Source organism: Colobus angolensis, unplaced genomic scaffold, assembly GCF_000951035.1.
Source record: "Colobus angolensis palliatus isolate OR3802 unplaced genomic scaffold, Cang.pa_1.0 Scaffold146, whole genome shotgun sequence".
NCBI lineage: Eukaryota > Metazoa > Chordata > Mammalia > Primates > Cercopithecidae > Colobus > Colobus angolensis.
The window spans coordinates 1,285,150-1,298,010 of NW_012114555.1; the positions used below are offsets into that span (position 1 = coordinate 1,285,150).

General features: G+C 36.2%; 1 pseudogene; it reads right to left on the reverse strand.

Annotated features, from left to right (window-relative positions):
- Positions 1-11,436: 11,436 nt before the first annotated feature.
- LOC105507212 lies at positions 11,437-12,441 on the reverse strand (annotated as a pseudogene).
- Between the last annotated feature and the right edge of the window lie 420 nt (positions 12,442-12,861).

The window sequence follows — 12,861 nt, forward strand, 5'->3', positions numbered from 1 at the left end:
GAAAAATGCAATGAAAGAAAAAAGGCATGTTAACATGTTATATATTTTTCTTCTGCTCTTGCCTTAATCAATGGTAGGCAAGCTTTAGGGGGTCCATATTTTATTTTTATTGCGTGCTTTTTTTCAGCTGCCTAAAGAAGGAGGAAGATTCTAGCTCACACATTTGCTATGTTTCACAGGACAGTTTTGTTCCTTAAGACATTAAATCAAGTTCTTTTTGTAAGTATATGTATAGAGAGACAGGAAGATGGGAAATCAAAAATATGTTTAGGTTTTGGTTATCAGAGAAGTAAAATCAGAAGGAGATCTGACGTACTAAAAATTAACTCTGCACTGCATACAAGTATACACTACTTTAAAAAAAATTCTGCAATTCTTGTAGAATATTGCAGTAACTATCATTTTTCTCATTTTTACCCAAAAGAAAGCCCAGAGGAGAGGAGAGCTAATTAGTGACATAAGTGTGATTCAAGCTCCAGGAAATGAGAAATAATGCTGGAAAATTCTGAAATCTCTTCTCTCCTACAGACAGACTGCCAATCAAGCCATGTACCCATTAAGTAAAATTGGCCATTCAGAATTTTGTGAGGGCTACACCTCAATCAATGTTCCTTTCCTTTTGTTTTTCCACCATGAAAATTGTGGATTAAATGAGATAACAAACACTGTCTAGTAGAGTGTCTTGCTCTTTTAAGATAGCTGATGTTCATCCTTCTTCCTCTCACTCTCTCTTTTTTAAAAAAAGAACTGTAATTCTTTTCTATCTTGTTTTTCTAGTAACCACAAGCCCAATTTCTTCTCTAATTCAGGTATTTAGGGTTATTCATTCCTTTATACACTGAAGTTAGGATAGAGTCTTTTCCGTCAACTTGTTTCCATCTACATTATTTTAATTTATTTCCACAACCACTTTAGAACTAAAGATTGACTAATTCCATTTTAGAGTGGAGGAGAAAAATCGAAAGAGGTAAAGTGACTTGCTATAGGTTGTAAAACAAGTGATTAAGCTGGGAATAGAATCTGGATATTAAGATTTCAATTATTTTGAATTCAAATGAGGTAATTGTATTAAGAAGTTTATTTGTACATATCATCCACTGAAAACAAACTGAGGTGCCTTCTGCACTCAAATACACAAATACACCAACAGGGTCTTGAAATGTGCTTATGGGATTACTGTTGCTCTTTTGTACCTCATTGTCATCTCAAGACTTTATCATGAGAAACTATTGTTTCTTTAGCCTGAGCTCTAGAGAGAGCATGCATGGAACAAACCTGAAACCAACTCTTAGCAAGAAGCCAAGCCCTGCTTAAGGGACCCTATCTTGAAGCAAATTTGCTTCCTGTGCACAGCCAAGAACCATATATGAGTAAACAGGAATAGATGACTGTTGCTTTAAGCCACTGTGTTTTTAGTGATTTATAACCCAACATTAGCTGACCTTCAAACACAGACACACACATGCACACACACACACACACACACACTCACCAGGCACTGTCCTGTCAAGTCTTAACAGTATATAAGCTTTGAATAATCAGGGAGAAAAGCTGCAATGCCTGTTGGGCCAAGAATGCAAGATTCAGGACCTTCAATATGTTCTATCTAAAATACAATAGATTTAGAGACTCTATATCTCAGGATTATTTCAATTTTAAGCTACAGAAAGCCTAAAACAATCTGGTTTAGCAAATAATGGTGCACAAGACATAACAGCTCAGAGGCCCTTCTAGTTCCCAAGAGAACTTATCAATGGCTCAAAGATGCCAATCAAATTCATCTTACAGCTCCGTTTCCTCTGATTACAGCTAATCCTCAGATCTAATAATAATCCCTTGGAGTTTTCAAGCTCTTGCTCCTAGAATGCAGCAGTTTTAAGTCTCAAAAACTTGAATCACCAATTCCAGTGGAGAAGTCAGACTTATCCCAGCATTCCCAGCAAAAAATCCTAAGAGTAAATCTGATTAGATAAACCTGAGTCACATGCCCAGGACTCTGTACCTCAAACTGTGGCCAAGGAGTAATATTGCTAACTGAGTCAATCCTGAAGCTAGATCCTGAAGCCTCACATGTAATTAATTGTATTCAAATCACTTGGGCAGAAAACAGGAGCCATCTACTATAAACTCTCCATAATATGAAGAGAAAAACAGCCCATCAAAATTTGGCCTTCTGCCAAGTACAGGCTGTAAGAGGAAAAAGGAATTGACTAAGATCACTACTGGTTTGCACAGGGTTGAGCATTTTCTACATTGAACAAGATTTACAGCAGTTTGCAAACATTTTTATGTAATTGAAGACCACACGGTAGACTTTTCCAGGAGTCCAGACTGTTGCATTGAACATTATTCCCATTTGAAAAGATAAAATATCCATGCCATCCCAGAGACCACCCAGCTAACGCTGAATTGCTTTCTGGGGTGATTTACACATGGGTAGTAATCAGTCAGCTTAGCAATATGACACAGCTGCTCACTGAAGCTATGCAAAAAGCTGAGTGTGCTCTTTTTGTGGGTGCTCTGGGGGTTACAGAAACATGAAAAGCAAAAATGTTAACGTATATGGAGCTTAATATCTCGGTGATGGGTTGATAGGTGCACAAACCACCATGGCACACGTGTACCTATGTAACAAACCTGCACATCCTGCACATGTATCCCAGAACTTAAAATTAAATTTAAAAAAAAAAGCAAGACTGAAACACGTAAAATAAACTGGCTTGAAAATTATTTCTAAAAATAGAAAAACAAGGTCAGATTTATTTGTTATAATTCTTTATGACTTATCAAATATTATACACAGGAAAATTTTTTAAAAACCAATATCAATAATAAGTCAAAACTTACTGACCCGCTATGATGTGCTGTATTCAGTACCAAGTGCTCTACATCATGAAATCCTCATAAAAATTGTATTATTGTTTTCATTTTCTGTGAGCAACTAGTCAAGCCATATGGCCAGTAAGTGGTAGAACCAAGATGGAACCCCTATTACCTCTCACCAATCTGAATGTCCCATGAGCTGTTATATCATCAGGGCAACACAGACTGTTACCACAGAACAAAGTAGCAAACTATGTAAAGTGAATTTAATTTCCAAAATCTTCCAAATGATTTACTGTGATGTGAGTTATGGAAACAGCGATGTTTACGGGTTTAGGTGGTGGGGAAATGGGCTAACATAGACCATTTTAATTACCTGAAAGGGTAATTTCTCCAAATTCCATAATGTCTTTATTAAGAAATCATTCACTCAGATGTGTGTTTGGCCTGACGAAGACTTGTGCATTAGCACCTAATATTTATTTGTTGAATAAAAGTAATACTCAAAATGGGCTAAATCATTTCCTAGAACTCCATTTTTTAAAATTGTAGTCTACCTGGTGTGGGAAGGAATAGCTAGATACTTATAATTGATTTAAAGGAATTCTAAATTTTTTAAATTTAAATTTTGATGCATCTATTAGCTTCTTGAAATAATAAGAAACTAAAAAGTACTTCACAAACTTTTGTTAAACATATCTACTTTGTTGTTCAAATCCAAAAATTATCTACTTATTTACATTTTCTAGTATAAAAAGGATTTTTATGCACTATAGGATTACAATATAAATAATTTTAGTGGGAAAATGTTTTCAAAATAATCATTTTGTATACTTGTATATTTAAATCAGATAAATTCAATACTGGATCACAATGTATTTATGTATCTTTCTACTGATCAAAATGTCCAAAATGCATTGACGCAACTCTGAGAATCTATAAGTATGTATAGTGTTATTGATCATTTTGTCATTAGAGATTTTTGGTTAGTTTGTATGTTATACAATACTGCTTAGCACTCGTATCTCTTGTGTGTTTGCAGCACACAATTTTACAGTGAAAGTAATTTCTTAATATCTTGCCACCTCTTCTTTCTCTTACTTCTATGAGAATAATTTGTGGTTCTGACTTTTCTCCTAGCTTCAAGTTCAATCATTTTGTTGTTGATAATCCCAGCCCTTCATACATTGCTTCCAGAGGAAGATCTTTGATACCAATGCACAACAGACTTCTTAAAGTAATTCTGATGGACAGACTTAGTGCTTTCTTTTTCCCCACAAGCCCAGTTCTTGTCTTACCCATGAAATTGCTATGCTATGAATTTTATTAGGCTCGAAGTCTTAATACTCTTTTTCCTGCTGAGAAATGAAGAGGATATAGGTCCCTGGATAAACTTATCTGCTGGGAAGGGAATACAGAAACGTAATCTTCTAACTGGCCTCATATCATTTGGCTGTGCTCCGCACAAACGCATCTGAAGACATTTATCTGACTCTAAAACTGAGATCTTCATGAAAGCAGGTTAGCTTTCCTAGATTCAAATAACTGGGTTTATATCCTTTAACCTAAGGGTGACTTTTGAGTATTAAACCAGACCTGTGGGTTCAAAGAGAAGTGGCCTTAAAATAGTTTAGATTTGCTGTGAATGGCAAAGCGTTGAACAGTAGAGAGAGAGAGAAATGGCTAGACAACACTTCCTGCTGTAAAAAAGCCTACCTTAAACTTGCTGATTGAGAAGAAATAATACAGTACCTTGCAAATAAACCACGTTGATGGATGTCTTCTGCTAGAGTGGAGCTCACTGTATTTACTCTCTTTCTGTTTGATGTCAGCATCTTAGCACTCGGCATGAACTCTACTACAGCTAACTGTCGAAATAAGTTATTTCTAGTCGATAATGAATGCTTCTCTAACATGTTATTATTGAAAATAACAGGTTCCAAATGTGTGACCGAATGGCATACAATTCATTTTCTTTCTCTGTAAGAATTGGATTTTCTTGTCATTAGAGCTGAACTGTGTGTCGACACTATGCTAAGTTAGAACATCAAGAATCCCAACCAAAGGCAAGAAGTTGTGTTGAAAGATTAGAATAACAAGTGCAATTGAACAGTGGTTTACAATCTGCGAACAGCTTTCAGAGTACTCTCTTCGGAATGTCTCCTCACTTTCTAAAGAATATAACAAATGTATTTTTATTCCCACTTTAGCAAAGAGTGGATTTAGGTATGGGGCATTTAAGAGAGTTACCCAAATCTCAAAACCAGTAATTGAGAGCACTGAGGCTCAAACCCTTAACATCTGCTTCGAAATTTAATTTTTCCTTCTTCCAAAAGTTTTTTTTTGAGACAGAGTCTCACTCTGTCACTCAGGCTGGAGTACAGTGGCAGATCTCGGCTCACTGCAACCTCCGCCTCCTGGGTTCAAGCGATTCTTCCGCCTCAGCCTCCCGAGTAGCTGGGATCACAGGCACATGCCACCACGCCCAGATAATTTTGTATTTTTGTAAAGACGGGGTTTCACCATATTGGCCAGGCTGGCCTCAAACTGCTGACCTCGTTATCTGTCCACGTCGGCCTCCCACAGGACTGGGATTACAGATGTGAGCCACAGCGCCCTGCCAAAGTAAAATATTATTATCTAGATATTACTTTTCTACTTTGAACAATAGAAAAGGCAAAGTACAAAGGCCCATGACAGAATATTAGTAACGAAAAGCAGCACAGGGAATATTAGCAGCTGTACCTTCGCTGTTGCATTAGGTCACACAATAGATATAAAAGTGGCAGACAGGATTTTAAAAATGTATGGCTTGTTCAAAATCACATTTCACGGCATACATTTAAGAAACTATTTTGAAAATCCTATTTTTTATGTATCGCTATTTTATCCCTAAATGTTACATTAAGTAATTATTAGAACTAAACATGTTTAGCAGATTCTTGTAGGTAAACACACAAGATTTATTGTTTTAGAAACACAGGTGCGTATAAAGAGGTTTATAATTTGTCTCCTCCTTTCCTTCATTCCTTCTTTCCATTTTCCTTTCTCTTTCTTTCCGTTCACAGTTATTTATTAGGGACCTACTAGTGTTAGGGTGAGTATAACTTGGATCCTTTACTCTTTATCCCTTTTCCAAATGTTCTTTCTGTGATTAGCAATCATGTACTATGAAAGATTTAAAGTCTATTCAGAGAGCTAAGCTAAGCCAATGCTTAATACTATTATCAGCACTGGTGTTAAAATAAATTTAGAGTCATTTGTTTTAAATGACTAGTGGACCATTTAACTCAACTGTTGACAAACATAGTAGAGCTAACATATAGCTCCTGAAGCTTCTTCCTGCTCAATTATCTAAAAGACCTTGATATCAATCTTCTTTATTGTGTTATTTGTCAAGCAAAGAGTAGCTAAGGGGTCTGAAAAATTCTAATGCTCACTACAAATAGCAAAACAGCTGAAAACTGTCAAAGGCTGCTATCCAGGTTTGGGGCACCTGTGTCCTCTCAAATCACAGCGAGAGTTCACCAAAAGGTAACAAATGATGGCAAGGAAGAGTAGTGGTGCCAGAAGAAATGGTGCAGAGCTCTGAGAAAAGCTCATTTGGCAGGAAGGTTTGTGTCTGTACATTGTGCATACATTACGATAAAGCAATTTTGTCACCCTCTACCTTTCTCTTTTTCTCTTATTAAACATCAAAATGAGGCTGAAATATATCATGTGGAATTTTGTGAGAATGATAGTACATTGCATCTAGGACAGCATTAAGTGGAGAAGTTCACTAAAAATACTAGCATCACTTTAGGTGGCAGAGGCGGGCAGATCACCTGAGGTCAGGAGTTTGAGACCACCCTGGCCAACGTGGTGAAACCCCATCTCTACTAAAAACACAAAAATTAGCCAGGTATAGTGGCTGGCACCTGTAATCCCAGCTACTCGGGAAGCTGACGGGGAATCACTTGAACCCGAAAGGTTGCAGTGAGCTGAGATCGCGCCATTGCACTCCAGCCTGGGCAACAAGAGCAAAACTCTGTATCAGAAAAAATAATAATAATAAAAATACTAACATCTAGAACCCACCTAATTATTTCTCGTCTGTCAATTTTGAGTGGAGTTCAGGCATTCCTATCTTTAATAAATACACCAGACCATTCTTATGCATCTGGCTTGAGGGCTGTCTTTTGAAACCAGAAGTCTAGATGACCCAACAAATAGCACCCTGGAAAAGTAGAGACACACTGCTCCCACGCTTTGGCTTCATTGCCCATAATAGGAATTCAATACTTTAAGTCTCTGAATTGGTAATTTGCTCAAACTGCTCAAATTGTAAAATATCTGTCAAATCTAGCATGTTTGAAAATTGTAGTATCAACTGCAGTTTCCCTATCTTTAAACCTTGAATCATTTTAAGCGTTCACCCTCAAATACCTTCTGATCCAAGCTTCATTAGGATTTTTTTTATGCTGTGGCTACATTGATGAGCTTTATTTCAGCATGCCTGAATTAGTTTCTTAAGAGGTTAAATATAATTGTGAATTGAGAAAATATGAACCAATGCAGAGGCAAAATTATTTTCTTTTCCTTTCAATGTGCAATAATGTGCTTTCAGCATGCATGAGAGCCTGATGAATACATGAAAAGGCAATTTCCAAATTGTATATTGATTTTTGTACAACGTAAAAGAGGTATACATATCCGATGGAAACTCTCATAAAGGGACATAAATCTTAAATTAAAAAGTGAAAAAAATAAAATAAAATTTTAAAATGTAGCACCTAGTAATAAAATACATTAGTGCCCATTTTCTTCTGATACATTGGAACATAAACTGTCCTGTGTTATTAAGCTATTTTTCAATAATAATTGGCAGAGTAAGCACAAAGTCCTTAAAAACTTTAGTCATTTCTCTAGCTTTAGCCTGCCATCTAATCTATGAAATGACTATTCTGAGAGCAGACAATTCATCATATATTATGCTCTATCAAAAACTCATTAAATTGCCATTGATGAAGATCGCAAAGTTCATGGCAGATTTTCTGTTTAGCATCTTGCCTCAAGTGAAGGCACCTATTTATTGGGGAAGTCATACTCAAAACCAAAATGTTGCTGTGTAAATAATAAGGGCTCCTTATGAAGATAACTTGATTGCCATGGAGTTTCTGCTTAATATAAACAGAGCAAAAGATGTAATTGTTTAGCACTAAGTAAAAGCTACAGTGTAAACATAATCATCCACATACTTGGCTTGTGTAAAAACATTAACATTGAATTTTTGAAATTAGAGCTGGCATTTGGTCATTAGGCACCCAAAGAGTACTCTGGCCAGTGGGTTCTTGAATTGGTAGGTTTCCATCCTGATTGGGCAATGCCTTACCCTTCTGGTTCTTTAATGCTTTGAGTGTATCACTCTCATCTGTAGGCATCAATAGAGGAATGTGATTGTACTTTTCTTGCCTTCCCAACCTTGTTGCTTATGATGACATCCAAGGATGAATTTTTTTAAACTCATTCAACACATTCTCACTAAGACTAAACATACTATTGGACAGTAAAATGAAGGAATTAATTTTTCAGTAAAAATTATAAGCCTATCTTTTTTCAGGAAAATTAACTATATATAAGAGAAAGAATAGGAAAATAAAGGAGGCTCTCGAAGTGCTGAAGCAGCCGATTGAGTTGCTTAGACAGTGAAGGCCCTTCTAGCCTGATAATTCTTATCATCTGAGTTAACTTTGTTATTACACAAAGAGGAAACAAGCACAGAGATGACAAGGTATTCAAAAATCTCATAGTTCATTTAATGCAGAATTTGGACCATAGTATAATCTATGCAAATAATAAGCACACCCAAAAATATGTGCAATAGATGGATGATTAAACAAGACCATTGAGAGAAAGGACCTTGCCATGACACAAGCAGATCTCAAACTTGCTTTCCCTCACTGTGACATACCTCAGAGAGAATATTGACCTGCATGACTAACATTCACTGCTTTTCACTAGTGAAGTGAATGTTTGTGGAGACAGATACCTCATTTACCATAATGTGATTGTTATGTATTACAAGCCTATTTAAAGCATCGCATAAATAACTCATTCGTACATACTAAGAAGAGCATCATGTTATGCATATTTTCCGGGAACCCAGCTGTAATTCCTCCTCATTTCTTCCTCAACCCACCATTGTGACTTAACATCATATTTGAAAGCTGTTACACTACTTAATGCTACCAAAATCATGAACAAGCTGGAAGTTAGGGGTCTCTGGAGTTGGCATTTAGGATATTGAAGTAATACATTATAATTAAGAAGTCTACTGCCCTTGGCTTGCTGACATGATTTTGAAACCTTAAATCCCCAGTCACCTACTTCTGGTGATTTCTATAAGAAATATAGGTCATTCAATAATAAAGAATGTATAAGTCTAGGATATTTTCTGACTTCGACATTCAGTGAACTTGTATTTGTAAATATTATCTTTAGCCATAGCAAAAATTTAGTTATAAATTGTGTAGAGCTATGAATAATAGCTTCCTTTATTCTGTAATATTTGTAAACCTGAGATTTGAAATATAAGTTGCAATTAAGCTAAAAGCAGAGTAATTTTTAATTTTTTTATTTTTATATTTTATGGGTACATAGTAGGTATGTATATTTATGAGATACTTTGATACAGGCATGCAATGCATAATAATTACATCATGGTAAATGGAATATCTTTCCCCTAAAGTGTTTATACTTTGTGTTACAAACAATCCAATTATACTCTTGCAGTTATTTTAAAACATAAGATTAAATTATTATTTACTATAGTCATTCTGCTGTCCTAGCAAATATTAGGTCTTATTCTTTCTATTTTACTGAACCTATTAACTGTCCCCACTTTACCCCCACACTCCACTACCCTTTCTAGCCTCTGATATTCATCCTTCTACCCTCTATCTCCATGAGTTCAGTTGTTTTCATTTTTAGCTCTCACAAATAAGTTTGAACATGCAAGTTTGTCTTCTGCCTGGCTTATATGACTTAACACTATGACATCCAGTTCCATCCACGTTGTCACAAATGACAGGATCTCATTCCTTTTCATGGCTGTATAGTACTTCATTGTGTGTATGTACCACATTTTCTTTATCCATTTGTCTATTGATGGACACTTAGATTGCTTCCAAATTGTGACTATTGTAAATAGTTCTTCAATAAACACAGAAATGCAGATATCTCTGGAATATTTTGATTTACCTTCTTTTGGGTACATACCTAGCAGTGTGATTGCTGGATCTTATGGTAGCTCTATTTTTAGATTTTTGAGGAAGCTCCAAAGTGTTCTCTGTAGTGGTTGTGCTAATTGACATTTTCACCAACAGTGTTTGAGGGTTCCATTTTCCTCATATCAACTCCAACATTTGTTATTACCTGTGTTTTGGATATAAGCCATTTTAACTGGGTGAGGTAATATCTCACTGTAGTTTCAATTTGCATTTCTCTCATGATCAATGATATTGAGCACCTTTTCATATACTTGTTTATCATTTGTATGTCTTCTTTTGAGAAATGTCTATTCATAACTTTTGTCTATTTTTTATTGGATTATTAGATTTTTCCTATAAAATTGTTTGAGCTCCTTACACATTCTGGTTGTTAGTCTCTTGTCAGATGGGTAGTTTGCAAATACTTTCTCCCATTTTATGGGTTGTCTCTTCACTTTGTTGATTGTTTTCTTTGCTATGCGGAAGCTTTTTAGCTTAATGTGATTCCATTTGTCCATTTTTGCTTTGGTTGCCTGTGCTTATAGGGTATCATTCAATAAATCTTTGCTCCAGACCAATGTCCTGGAGAATTTTCTCAATGTTTTCTTGTAGTAGTTTCACTTTGAAGTCTTAGATTTAAGTCTTTAATTCATTTTCATTTGATTTTTGTATATGGTGAGACATAGGGGTCTAATTTCATTCTTCTGCTTATGGATGCACAGTTTTCACAAAACCATTTATTGAAGAAATTGTCTTTTCCTCAATGTATGTTTTTGGCACCTTTATTTAAAATGAGTTCACTGTAGGTTTGTGGCTTTGTTTCTGGGTTCTCTATTCTGTTCCATTGGTCTCTGTGTCTGTTTTTGTGCCAGTACCATGCTGTTTGGGTTAATATAGTTCTGTAGTATAATTTAAAATTAGGTAATGTGATTCCTCCAGTTTTGTTCTTTGTCTCAGAATAGCTTTGTCTATTCTGAGTTGTTTGTGGTTTCATTTAAATTTTGGGATTTTTTTTCTATTTGTGTGAAGAATATCATTGGTATTTTGATAAGGATTACATTGATTCTATAGATTGTTTTGGGTGGTATGGACATTTTAACAATATTGATTCTTCCAATCCATTAACATAGAATATCTTTTCATTTTTTGTGTGTCTTCAATTTCTTTCATGAGTGTTTTATTATTTACTTATTTATTATTATCATTTTTAAATCACTTGGCGCTTTATTGAATGCAATGTAAGGTTTAGCATCTTTGACTTCATTGTACACAGCTGAAGTGGGAGCCCGGGGAGGGGAAGACTGCATGGTTTTCCTTGGCCAGGGAGGTGTGCACCCTGCAGCCCTGTCACGTTGTGGGAAGATCAGCCCATGTTCTGTTGGTTGCCATTGACCCTGGGATGGATGTCCTTCCAGTCATCCCGTTCCCAAGCTCTGTAGAGTGTTTATTTCGTCACTCTATTCCTCCTTTTCTTCTTGATCTTCCTGTTGCTGAGCTGCTTTTCTGAATTCCTCTGATGTTGCCGTGACTATTTCCTGATTTGGTAACGCTCCATTCCATGTTTCCAATGTTGTTCATAACAGTCAGTCACCATCATAGTTGCTAGACTTGAATAACCAGCTCCAAATACTTTGGCTTGGACATGTTCCTGGTGAGAATGAAGGGTTTCACTGGAGGCCTCTCCAGGCAAGATGTGTTAGAAATTGAGGGCTCTCTTGAAGAGTCTCTTTCTCTCAGGATCTTTATTTCCTGGTCAATGCTCTCAATCTCTTCTAAGCTGTTACCAAATCAATTCTGAAGGTGAAGAACATAATATTCACGAACACGTCCATCATCTGACCCCTTTCCACAGTAGATTTCATTGCAGACAACCTATGCTCCAACTCTTTCTTCTGCTTGTATCTCTCTATTTTAGCCTGTCTTTGAGATGCCGTAGAAATGAGGCTGGGATAAGCCATGGAGGAATTAGCAGTGTGATTTTCAGCTGAGTTGTTCTCAGTTTGGGGCAGCTCAAACTCTGCCACATGAGAGTAATGGCACTGAGTTAAGTAGTTTATAAAGTGTTTTGGAGCCCGCTGCAAATGATCTAGACGCTTGCTGGGGTCAACTTGCTTCATGGTGGGGGCACCAACAGGTACTTCAGGTCGGTGGAAGCAATCTCTTACAAATCTTCATTTTGGATGAATGAGTCAAGCTTTGGTAACATTTTGGCAGCCTTCTCAAGGAGGTCCAGGCCCTTGAACACCTTCTCCTGGACTATGCAGGAACTGACAGGTTCAGTAGCTACTTCTATTTCATCCAGAAGCTGTTTGCCAGTTTTGAACAGCTTAGGGAGCCACGGCAGCAGTAGCTTGTCTTCAGCAGCCATCTTGGGGAGGGAGCCATGAGTGTTTTATAGTTTTTATTATAGAGATCTTTCATTTCTTTGGTTAATTTAATTCCTAGGCATTTAATTTTATTTGTGGTTATTGTAAATAAGATAACTTCTTTATTTCTTTTTCAGATTGTTCAATGTGGGGATGTAGAAATGCTACTTATTTTTGTATGTTGATTTTGTACCCTGTAACTTTACTGAATTTGTTAATTAGTTCTAATAGCTTTTCAGTGGAGTCTTCAGTTTTTCCCAAACATAACATCATATCATCTGCAAACAAAGATAGCTTGATTTCTCCCTTTCCAGTTTGGATGTCTTTTATTTATTTCTCATATCTGATTGCTCTAGCTAGAGCTTCCAATAATATGTTTAATATAGTAGTGACAATGGGCCTCCTTGTCGTGTTCCAGATCT